At 40.1% G+C, this 11,896-nt stretch overlaps 1 pseudogene; it reads left to right on the plus strand.

The window, feature by feature from the left end:
• The first annotated feature begins 9,912 nt into the window (after nt 1–9,912).
• On the plus strand, nt 9,913–11,025 carry LOC143269870 (putative sperm motility kinase W pseudogene; annotated as a pseudogene).
• Nucleotides 11,026–11,896: the final 871 nt, after the last annotated feature.

The following is an 11,896-nucleotide window of genomic DNA, read 5'->3' on the forward strand; positions in this document are numbered from 1 at the left end:
GCTTTAAATTTTAATTGAACTGGGACTATTAGAAAACCAATAGTGTTAAATCTTTAGAGAAAAGCAAAAACAAACATTTAGGAAGACATAAAAATTTTTAGATAATATATACCCATATGCCATATACTCCCATATACTCTGTTTCCTGGGATAGATGATTTGTCCCTTTTCTTCAGTTGTCTCATTTGTCTTGTGTCCTTCAGATTCCTTAACCTTCATTCTCCTAAAAGACAAAATCAAAAACCTTCCCCCAAGACTAATTTTGGGGATGTTTTTTTTTGGCAAGTTATTATCTGATTAAATGAAAAGACATGTGTTACAGGTACAAGTTAGTTTAAATTGGATGTTCATGCTGGTTGATGAACTATCACCTCCTCTAATTAAGAGGTTTCTCTTGTTCAAATCGAACCTTTATCAATTTTGATGGTACCCACAGCTTATCTTCTCCTGTAGAAACAAAAGCAAAACCTCGTCCCCAACGTAATACATACCCTGGCTTCCATTCTGAGGTCAGCACATCCTTAAAGTATATAGGCTGATTTAATTCTGTAGTTTTTTCTATTACCCAATGTCTCTCTGCAGCTGTTGTTCCTTTCTCATTGGCATTCAGAAAATTCAAAGTTAATAGAGCATTATGCAGTCTATTTCTGGGGGTTTTTGTTACTCCTTTCTGTTTATTTAGCATATCCTTTAGAGTTCTGTTTGATCTTTCTATAACTGCTTGACCTGTAGGATTATGTGGTATACCTGTAATATGCTTTATTTTGTAATAATCAAAAAACTGTTTCATTTTAACAGAGACATATGATGGAGCATTGTCAGTTTTGATTTGTGCAGGTATACCCATGATGGCCATAACTTCTAGCAAATGAGTGATTACAGAATCAGCTTTTTCAGAACTCAAAGCAGTTGCCCATTGAAATCCTGAATAAGTATCAATAGTGTGGTGTACATATTTCAATTTTCCAAATTCTGCAAAGTGAAACACATCCATCTGCCAGATTTCATTCCTCTGAGTACCCTTTGGGTTACATCCTGCTGGTAATGGTGTTTGATTATAGAAGGAACAAGTAGGACATTTCTTTATTATTTCTTTGGCTTGTTGCCAGGTTATGGAAAAATCCTTTTTTAAACCTTTACTATTGATGTGATGTTTTTTATGAAATTCTGAGGCCTCCAGCACATTTCCTACCAATAATTTATCAATCTCATCATTGCCTTGTGCTAAAGGGCCTGGCAAACCAGTATGAGATCGGATGTGAGTTATATATAAAGGATGACTCCTTTTCCTGATTGTATCTTGTAATTGAATAAATACTGAAGTTAATTCTGAAGCATCAGGGATAAATTCTGCAGTCTCAATATGTAATACCACTCTTTCAGCATACTGAGAGTCAGTTACTATGTTGAGAGGTTCTGAAAAATCCATTAATACCAACAGAATAGCATACAATTCTGATTTTTGCACTGAATTATAAGGACTTTGTACCACTTTACTTAAATTTTCTGATTTGTAACCTGCCTTTCCTTGTTTGTTGGCATCTGTATAAAATGTACGAACTCCAGATATGGGTTTTTGCCGTACAATTCGAGGCAAGATCCAATCAGCTCTCTTTATAAAATCAATTCTGTTGCTTTTGGGATATTTGCTGTTAATTTCTCCCAAAAAATTACTGCAAGCTCTTTGCCAAGGTTCACTTTCTGTCCATAATTTTTCAATGTCCTCCTTAGTTAAAGGTACGACAATTTCTGCTGGGTCTATTCCTGCTAACTGACGAAGTCTCAATTTTCCTTTCCAAATCAAGTCAGAGATTTTTTCCCCATAAGTTTTTAATTTTTTATTTGGTTTATTTGGTAAAAATATCCATTCCAATATAATATCTTCCCTCTGCATTAATATTCCAGTAGGGGAATGCCTAGAAGGTAAAATAACCAAAATGCAATCCAGCTTTCGATCAATACGATCCACGTGCCCTTCATGTACTTTCTTTTCTACCAAGGCCAATTCTTTCTCAGCTTCAGGTGATAATTCTCTTGGACTATTTAAGTCCTTGTCACCTTCTAAGGTTTTGAACAAATTAGTCAGTTCATCATTTTTTACCCCAACAATAGTTCGTAGATGAGAAATATCTCCAAATAATCTTTGAAAGTCATTAAGAGTCTGTAGTCTATCTCTCCTAATTTGCACCTTTTGGGGTCTAATTTTTTGTAGCTCTATTTTATATCCTAAATAATTAATAGAATCTCCTCTTTGTATTTTTTCAGGAGCAATTTGTAATCCCCAGCAAGGCAAAATTTTCTTTACTTCTTCAAACATTCTTTCTAAAGTATCTGCATTTGAGTCAGCTAGTAAAATATCATCCATATAATGATAAATTATAGATTTAGGAATTTTTTTACGTATCACTTCCAATGGCTGTTGTACAAAATATTGGCACAGAGTTGGGCTATTCAACATTCCCTGTGGGAGGACCCTCCATTGAAATCTTTTAACCGGTTGAGAATTATTATAAGTAGGCACTGTGAAAGCAAATCTTTCTCTGTCTTTTTCTTGTAAGGGTATTGAAAAGAAACAGTCTTTTAAATCAATAACTATGAGAGGCCATCCTTTTGGTAACAGAGTAGGCAAAGGCATCCCAGATTGTAGAGAGCCCATTGGCTGAATTACTTTGTTAATTGCTCTAAGGTCTGTTACCATTCTCCATTTACCAGATTTCTTTTTAATAACAAATACAGGAGAATTCCAAGGGCTGGTTGATTCTTCAATATGCTGAGCATTTAACTGTTCTTCTACCAGCTCTTCTAAAGCCTGGAGTTTCTCTGTTGTTAAAGGCCATTGTTGGACCCATACAGGCTTGTCTGTTAACCATTTAAAGGTAGAGCTGTTGGTGTCTTTGGAAGATCATCTGTTATTGTGCCCTGCTCTTGTATAATATGGATGGCTGGTGACCACTCATTAGAACAATATCTTCTAATATTTCTCTCAGTAAAATGTGCTAGTTTATGATTTGTTTCTGAGATTGGAGGGATGTTAATCTGAGTATTGCATTGTTGCAACAAGTCTCGACCCCACAGGTTCATAGTTATGTTAGCCACATATGGTTTTAATTTTCCTCTCTGTCCTTCTGGACCTATACATTCGAGCCATCTTGCACTCTGTTTCACCTGAGATAATGTCCCAATTCCTAACAGTTGAACGTTTACCTCCTGAAGAGGCCAAGTTGGATGCCAAAATTCTGGTGCAATTATGGTAACGTCCGCACCTGTGTCTACCAGACCAGACAATAAAACACCATTTATTTTTATTGTTAATTTTGGTCTTTGTTCATTAATAGAAGTTTGCCAAAAATTTTCTTTATGTTTTCTCCTGAATTTGCTATTCTCTCTGTTTCATCATCCTGACCAGCATGATTTATTCCAATAGTCATTTTGTTATTTAATCGCTCAGAGCAGGGATTTCCTCTACAGCTGCAGGAAAGGTTTGAACTGGTTTTGCTATGGGGGCCTGCATGAGGCCCCTCCGGGAGTTTCCCGAAAACTGAGGCAAAGGATTACCCTGTCTGTCCTTTGTTGATCTACATTCGTTGGTCCAGTGTTTTCCCTTACCACACCTTCTGCATACTCCAGAAGGAAGGGGCCTTCTGTTGACATTGTTCCTTGAAAAAACATTGTTTCTAGGAATGACCTGTTTACAGTCCCTTTTAAAATGTCCTTGCTTTCCACACCCAAAACATCTAACACTCCTCAAACCTTTTGAAATTACTTCTCCTACCCACGTATCATGCTCATCAACCTCAACATTAATTGTTTCTCTAATCCAATCTTCCAAAGGTGCAGATCTTGCCCTTAATGGCCTGATTATTCTTTTGCATGCTGCATTCACATTCTCAAATGCCAAAGCTTCAATTATTGCCTTACTAGCTTCTGATCCTGAGACCATTCTGTTTATTGCTGAAGCCAGTCTTTCTAAAAAATCTGTGAAAGATTCTTTTGGGCCTTGCATAACCTTTGTGAATGACTCAGGTTTTTTTCCTGGTTCCTCAACTCTGTCCCATGCATTCAAGGCTGCCATTCGACATAAAATTACGGTTTGAACATCATATAAACATTGTGTTTGTATTGAAGCATATTGGCCTTCTCCAATAAGCTGATCCTGACAAACTTGTATTCCTTTATCGGTCCATTGTTTTTCTACGTTTCTAGCTTCATCCTTAAACCACGTTAGAAATTGAATTCTCTGGCTGGGTTCCAGAACAGCTTGTGCAAGGTCCCGCCAGTCCTGTGGTATAATCCTATTATATGTTGACCAAGAGTTTAACATTAGCTTTACATATGGGGAATGCATGCCATAAGATACTATTGCCTCCTTAAACCTTTTAAAATCCATCAGTTCAATTGGAGCCCAGATATTTTGTGTAGCCATTTGATCAGGCATCTGCTGTACGGTTACAGGATAAATTAAGGGTGACTGTGTGAAAACAGGCTTTCTTTCTGTAACCTTATGATCCAAACTTGAACCAACTTCACTGTTAATTTCTCCTGTCTGAATTTTTACAGGTTTAACAGGTTTTTCTAAAGCTGTTATCCTGGCACTTAAATCGACTATCTTTTTAAATAGTAAAGTGAGAATAAGCATGGTGATAAACTGCATAATTCCCATAATACTAATCTTTTCATATAGTTGTTCCATTGTCAGACTGCCTAAAATTTCAAACAAAACCCAATTTTCTTCCAATGTACACAGGAAACCCATTTTTTTTTAAATGTGGAAAAAATGTGTCTTTTAAATAGTTTCCTTTATGACTTACCAAATCTGCGTAGAACAGTAGAAATCCGAGTGAATTTCAAAACAGCCACCTAGAGTCCTAGGTGTAAATCCAGAGAGAGAGAGAGAGAGAGAGAGAGAGAGAGAGAGACAGAGACAGAGACAGAGACAGAGAGAAAGCAAGAGAGAAAGCAAAAGCGAAAGCGAAAGCGAAAGTGAAAGTGAAAGGGTAGCCGGCTTAAGCTTAAAGCCAGCCACTTGTTCCCTCTTGAGCTGAGTCAAGGCTTGGCTTTACAGGCAGGGGCCCTGTTTAGCAGGGCAGGCCTGAGCTGTTTGTAGCACTGGCTTTAAGCAAGCAGCTCACAGTCCAGCCTGAGCCCAAGCAGACCTGGGCCGGGGCTAGGGAGCCGGCTGCTCCGGCTAGGGAGCCGGCCCCAAGCAGTTTTTAATGGATTCTTGTCACGTTGGGCGCCAGATGTAGATGTAACCAATCGTCTTATTAAAATAAGAAACACAGAACCAAGGTAAAAGAGAAAAGCCGAGAGGTCAGAGCTCAGAGATAAAATCTTACCTCCTGCAGTGCTCCTAGCTTCCCCGAGAGAGCTACTTCCTGTTTGTCCCTGTTTAAATATTCTTTCTGTTCTGCCTTCTCATTGGTTGTAAACCCAACCACATGACTGCCTCATCACTGCCTGTAAGTACCGCCCTCCAGGTCTTAAAGGCATATGTCTCCAATACTGGCTGTATCCCTGAACACACAGAAATCTACCTAGCTCTTCTAACCACCACGCTCTTGCTATGGCTCTAATAGCTCTGACCCCAGGGCAACTTTAATTATTAACATAAAATTAAAATTACACTTCAGTACAAATAAAATATCACCATACAGCTCTGTCACTTTCTGTCTGTCTGCACAGACCTCCAGACCTTTATAGTTTAATAGTGTTGGAATTTAAGGCCTGTGCCCCCACTTCTGGCTCTGTTTCCAGTGTAGCCTTGAACTCAGAGTGATCCAGACAGATCCCTGACTCCTTAGCGATAGGATTAAAGCCATGTGCTATCATTCCCTGAATACTATGTCTAGTATAGTGGCTCGCTTTTTCCTCTGATCCTCAGATAAACTTTATTGGGGAACACAGATAAAATATCACCACAGTCCAGTATTTATGGTTAAAAAAAAAAAAATAACAACAGAAAATACCAGGTGGTGGATCTGGGCTTTAATCCTAGCATTCTCGAGGCAGAGGCAGGCAAATCTCTGTGGAGCTCAACGCCAACCTGATTTACAAATGGAGTTCCAGGAAAACCAGAGCTGTTACAAAGAGAAACCCTCTCTCTAAAAACAAAAGATTAAAAAAAAGACAATAGACCAATGACTAATTACATTGAATATTTGCATGTAAAGCTCATTGAGCACAAAAATACACTGTGTGTCAGTATGCAGTTTTCCAATGTCCTTAAGGCCTGAGTGCAAAGGTGAAAGCCTAAAATCTTCAAATTAAATCAGGAGGCAGAGAGAGCTAATGGAGAAAGGCTAGGCTAGTCATTGTCCTTAATCTCAAGGACAATCCCAGTGATGGACTTCTGCCACTGTGAAGGCTATTTTTGGTTGTCAACTTGACTGCATATGGAATGAACTACAATCCAGAAATGGAGGGCACATCTGTGAGAGATTATGTTTTGCTTGGTTTCTTCTGGATAAAGAGCAGGGAAACTCCTATCTTTAATGAGGATCTGTAGGGGTTAAGACACACCCTTTAATCCAGATCTTGAGGCAAGAAGACACACCTTTAATTTTGGCCACACCTTGTGCAGGAAGAGTATATAAGGCCATGGAAGAAGGGGGCTTTGGCTCATTTCTCCCTTGCCTTTGCCTTGTTACCAAGCCCATTCCTTCAGTGGAATTCGTTCCTACTAGTTTTGGCATTCCAGTATATACTGAAGACCAGCCAAGAGACCCAGCTTTGTGGACCAAGCCTCTCCTGGATTCAGCACCTTTCAGTTCAAGTCAGCTATTGTTGAATTAGCTGGACTGTAGCCTGTAAGTAATTCCAATAAACTCCAGGGAGAAAGAGGAAGAGGGAAATTGAATCGTTGTATAAGTTATTGAGACTATATCTGTTGTTATTGAGAACTCCATGGCTATACCACTTTATGTTCCCCAAATAGGCCAAAACATGATGGTCAAATGCCCAGACTGTAGGGACATCTCTCATGCAAACTACCACAGTGGTTCTGTTAACCTTATCTCAGGCCTTTTGAACACTTGGTTTCCAGTAGCTATTGCTGCTTGGAAAGTTGTAGAAGCCACAGAGGTGAAGCTTTCTAGGAGTAAGTCACTGGTGGATAGAGAACTCCTAAAGCAATGTCACGAGACACCTAACAACCCAGCTCTATAAGGAACAAGATGTTCCCAGACCTTTGGCTTCTAGGTCTGCTGAAAGTGTGAGTGCAAATAATCCCTTTGTCCCTAGAATTGATTCTTAAGTGGGACTTGATCACAGTCATGGTAAAAAATAACAGGGGCTCTGTTATGGTATAGAAGCTGAGAAGAAACAATCTGACAAGCCATGATTAGCTGGTTGCTTATAGTGATATTACAAAGAGACAGTATGAAGAATATGAGATACTAGTCCATAAGGGGCACTGCCTGCAGCGGAGCCTTGTGCTTGTACATTGGAGTCACTGTTGGATGCCTACACAACATGGAGAATGAAACAATGGTCCTGATAGATTACAGTTCTCCTATCAACTGAACCTCAATATAGCGAGGGTGTTTCCTATTTTGTTGGTTTTGCTTCCTGGGATTTATGCTTGCTGTTTCATATTTATATTTATAGTGTTGGTTTTTGATCTGGGTTTAATTTATGCCTGTATTGTCCCATTCTTCATTGTTATCCTATTTTCATTTTTGAAAATTAAGTCTCTTACTTCCATTTCGATTCTTTTTTCCCCGTATTTAAACATATTTAAGTATATGTCACACATACCCAATTCATTTATACCATGTGGTGATATATTGTGTAGACTAATAAAATTTGCTTGAAGATGAGAGAAGAGAAAAAGCCACTAGATTAAAAATAGAGACCAAGCAGTGGTGGCACACACATTTACTCTTTGCACTCGGGAGGCAGAGATCTGTGTGGACTACATGAGATTGAATCAGTCTAGGAGAGAAACAGAGCCAGGAAGTAGTGGGACACACCTTTAATCCCAGTACTTAGGAATCAAATGCCTTTAATCCCAGCACTTGGGATCTCATGCCTTTGCATGGGAAGCACCTATGTCTTTAATTCCAGCACTAGGAAGGAAGTGATAGCTGGGAAGATAAAAGTATAGAAGGCATGAAGAGACAGGAACTAAAGCTTTTCAGGCTGAGGAGTCTTAGAGCTAAGACTTGGCAGTGGCTTGTTCTTTTGTCTCTCTGATCTTTTGGCATTTACCCCAAAATCTGGCTCCAGGACTTTTGTTAAAACACCTACAAGATTTGGTACTACAAAACATTTCCATATATGCCTGTACTTTACCTAGATCATATTGCCCTGCACTATTTTAGTACCCCTACCACAGCTTTGTGACTGATACAATGACTTTTACAAAAGCTCACCCTCCTCCTTCCTCATGACCCAAAGAACACAACGTATATCCTGTTTCTGTTTGTGGACCTGCTTTGTCTCACATAAAACTACATCTAGTTTTAACTTTTTCCTTATATCACAACAGAACACAAGTCACAGTGCTGGGTGTGGACCCTTCTCCACAGTCTCCTTAGTCATTATGATGTTTTCCAATTTGATTGTTACTAATTTTAGGCTAATTCTTAGGCTCCTGGGTGAGGCCATTTTGATTGTGAACGAGGGGCTCTTTAGTGTGTTGCTCAGATGGATGTAAAGTATCAAATACTCTCATTAATGATTTTCCAATCTATATTCATCAAGGAAAGCTGTTTGTACTTTCTTTATTCATTGAGTTTATTTGGTTGTGGGCTCAGGGTAATACCAGCACTGAAATCATTTTGAATACATTCCTCAGCTTTCTTTTTCATGAGACTTTTCTGTAACATTGGTGTTTGTCTTAATTGGGGTTTCTCTTGCTGCAAGAAAAAAAAAGCTATCCATGACCAAACAACAAACAAACAAACAAAAAACACAGAAAAATAAAGTTGGGAAGGAACAGGTTTATTCAGCTTATACTTGCAAGATTGTTGTTCATCTCCAAACAATTCAAGACAGCTACTCAAACAGAGCAGGCTCCTGGAGGCAGAAGATTATGCAGAGGCCATGGAAGGCTGCTGCTTACTTGATTGCTACCCCTGGCTTACTCAGCCTGCTTTTTATAGAACCCAGGACCACCAGCCCAAAGATAGCACCACTCACAATAGGCAAGTGCCTCCCCCTTTGGTCACTAGTTGAGAGAATGCCAGACAGCTGGATCTCACGGAGACATGTCATCAACTGAGGTCCCTTCCTCTCTGATGACTCTAGTTTGTGTCAGGTTGATCAGCAAGTCCCCCAGCACAGTGTTCATTCTTCTCCAAGGTTTTGATAGATTCAGGGAATCCAAGAAGCCTGGGCTCCACTTGGCTTGAAGCCATTTTTGTTACCAGGCACACCTGTTGCTTATGACTCAAATCGTATGTGTTTTTCTTTTATCTTATTTTAGTAGTCATACACATCTATGAATTCCTTTTATACTTTATAATTTCCTGGGGTCTAGGAGTTGAAACAAACATGAAAGATCCTCTGGACTGTGGTTTGGTTAGGACATAACCTCTCTTTTTTTTCCCCTGTAAGTTTGTATCTTAAATCTCTTGATCAGTTTGGGCCAGGATTTTTCAATTTGATACATTCTTGAAAAATGCCCAAGTCATTCTATCTCTGATCTCAGACTTTTCCTTTCCACACATACATCAGCAATTCCATATTTGATCTTTACTATGATTCCTCATCTAGTGCTTGGAGGTTGTGTTCTTCTAGTGTTTCTATGTCCTTGACTTGCACCATTAGATTGGTTGGGATGGCCCACATTCCATGACAGAATCCAAAGCACTAAACATCCATCCTAAAATTACATTTATTTTTGTTTCAGGTATTGTAAGTCCCAGCAGTTGCCAACAAGATAAAGTGATTGAAATGGAGTTGAACATCATGGCCAGCCCCTTGGGAGAAAACATCCTTGAAAAGGATTTCAAGATCTTAACATCTCTAGGCTCTGGTGGATTTGGGGAGGTGAAGCTTGCCTGTCACCTTCCTACACATACACATGTGGCTGTCAAGCTCCTGGAGAAGAGAGAGAATTCTCTGGCTGGAATCAACAATGAAGTAGAAATACTTCAATCTGTGGAACACAGAAACATAGTTAATTTCTTTCACGTTATTGACACAAGTACAATAACTTACCTGATCATGGAATATGTTCCAGGAAAGGATCTGTTTGAGTTCCTCAGGGAGAGGGGTTTTCTAGCGGAGGATGAGGCCAGACCAATATTCCAACAGGTGGTTTCAGGGGTTCATTTTCTCCACCACAAACGAATTGCCCATCGTGACATTAAATTGGAAAATATCCTTATTGACGAAGCTGGCAATGTCAAGCTTTGTGACTTTGGTTTGGCCAGACAGCTGGCAGAGGGGCAGATGCTGGAGGGAGTCTGTGGCTCCTTGCTCTATTTGGCTCCAGAGATTTTGGCAAGGAAACCCTATGATGGATTGGCGGTAGATATGTGGAGCTTGGGAGTCCTCCTATATGTACTGGTCACAGGACAATTTCCATATGAGGAAACCACCTTTGAAGGTATGTACAAGGTCATCACCACCACAAAGTATCCCATTCCCTACCGCTTGTCAAAACCCTGCATCATCCTCATTGAACAATTGCTCATGGTCCCCAACAAGCACAGAATAATAATATGTCAGCTCCAGGAAAGACAATGGCTGGGCAACATCAAACAACATGCAGCACCTGCAACCAAGGAAATCCTTCCCAAGATCATGGAGACCATGTGCACCATGGGCTATACATCTGAGGAGATTGTATCATCTCTAAAACACAAGCAACCAAATAACTTAATGGCAACCTTCAATATCCTCAAATACAAACTGAGCTGTGGGGACAGCCATGAGCAGAATCAGAAGCCCCGGTTAAATGACAACCCTGTAGTTGCTCTTTGGCCCCTTCTCCCCTTGAAGAGGAGAGCCAGTGAAGCTGCCTTCCCATCAAGTACAGGAGAAGTGAAGAGACGCAAGATATACCATGCTCAATAGATACTCAATCCAGGAGAAAAAGCCCTGTTCAGATGAAACAGTCCCAGAAGGAGGTGTCCCGATGGCTAATGTCATCAACAGTGCTGCACGACACATTGCAGTCAACAGGAATTCTGTGGAGAGTCTGCCTGGTGATCTCTCCTCAGGCACATTAGCCCGGATGGAATTCATACATGGTTTCTGAACATAGGCTTCTCCACAGAGAAACCATTTTTGGGGCACAACAAGTCCAATGACCAGCGCCAAGATGAACCTACAACAACTGGATCCATGTCACTCAGGGGATGGAAGCTGATGAAGAAGAGAATTTCCCATGCACTGAGAGCACTGTTTTCCTGCTCCATGCCCACTCCATTGTGAGCCCTGAATCCCTGTATAATCTGCAAAGAATTGAGAAGACTGTGCATTGCATCAGAGGCCCAGTTCTTTGGCCACCACAGTGTTCTCCTCCATTGTATCTTGACTATGTTATTTTAATAAATATTCTTTTGTAAATCATAAATATCGTATCTCAGAGGGCACCTGCCAGGCATATCTCCCCTACAGTCAAAAGCACACACACACAAACACACACATGAAAGCATGAATACATACAACTTGGTGTCAGGGTCTGCTAGGTTTACAAGCATGAATTCTAAGCCTTCCACATTGCTAATGTTCAGGACCTACCCGGCATCACATTTTCTACAAACAAAGCCCCAAATATGCATGTAGGTCTGTGTATCCAGTCTTGATAGGTATTCCCTCCCCTACTGCCATAGCAACAGCCTCTCTCTCTCTCTCTCTCTCTCTCTCTCTCTCTCTCTCTCTCTCTCAACACACATTCACTCACAATAAGGTGTCAGTTACTGCTAGATATACTTCCATTCAA

This window comes from Peromyscus maniculatus, chromosome 21 (genome assembly GCF_049852395.1).
Source record: "Peromyscus maniculatus bairdii isolate BWxNUB_F1_BW_parent chromosome 21, HU_Pman_BW_mat_3.1, whole genome shotgun sequence".
In the NCBI taxonomy this organism is placed as follows: domain Eukaryota; kingdom Metazoa; phylum Chordata; class Mammalia; order Rodentia; family Cricetidae; genus Peromyscus; species Peromyscus maniculatus.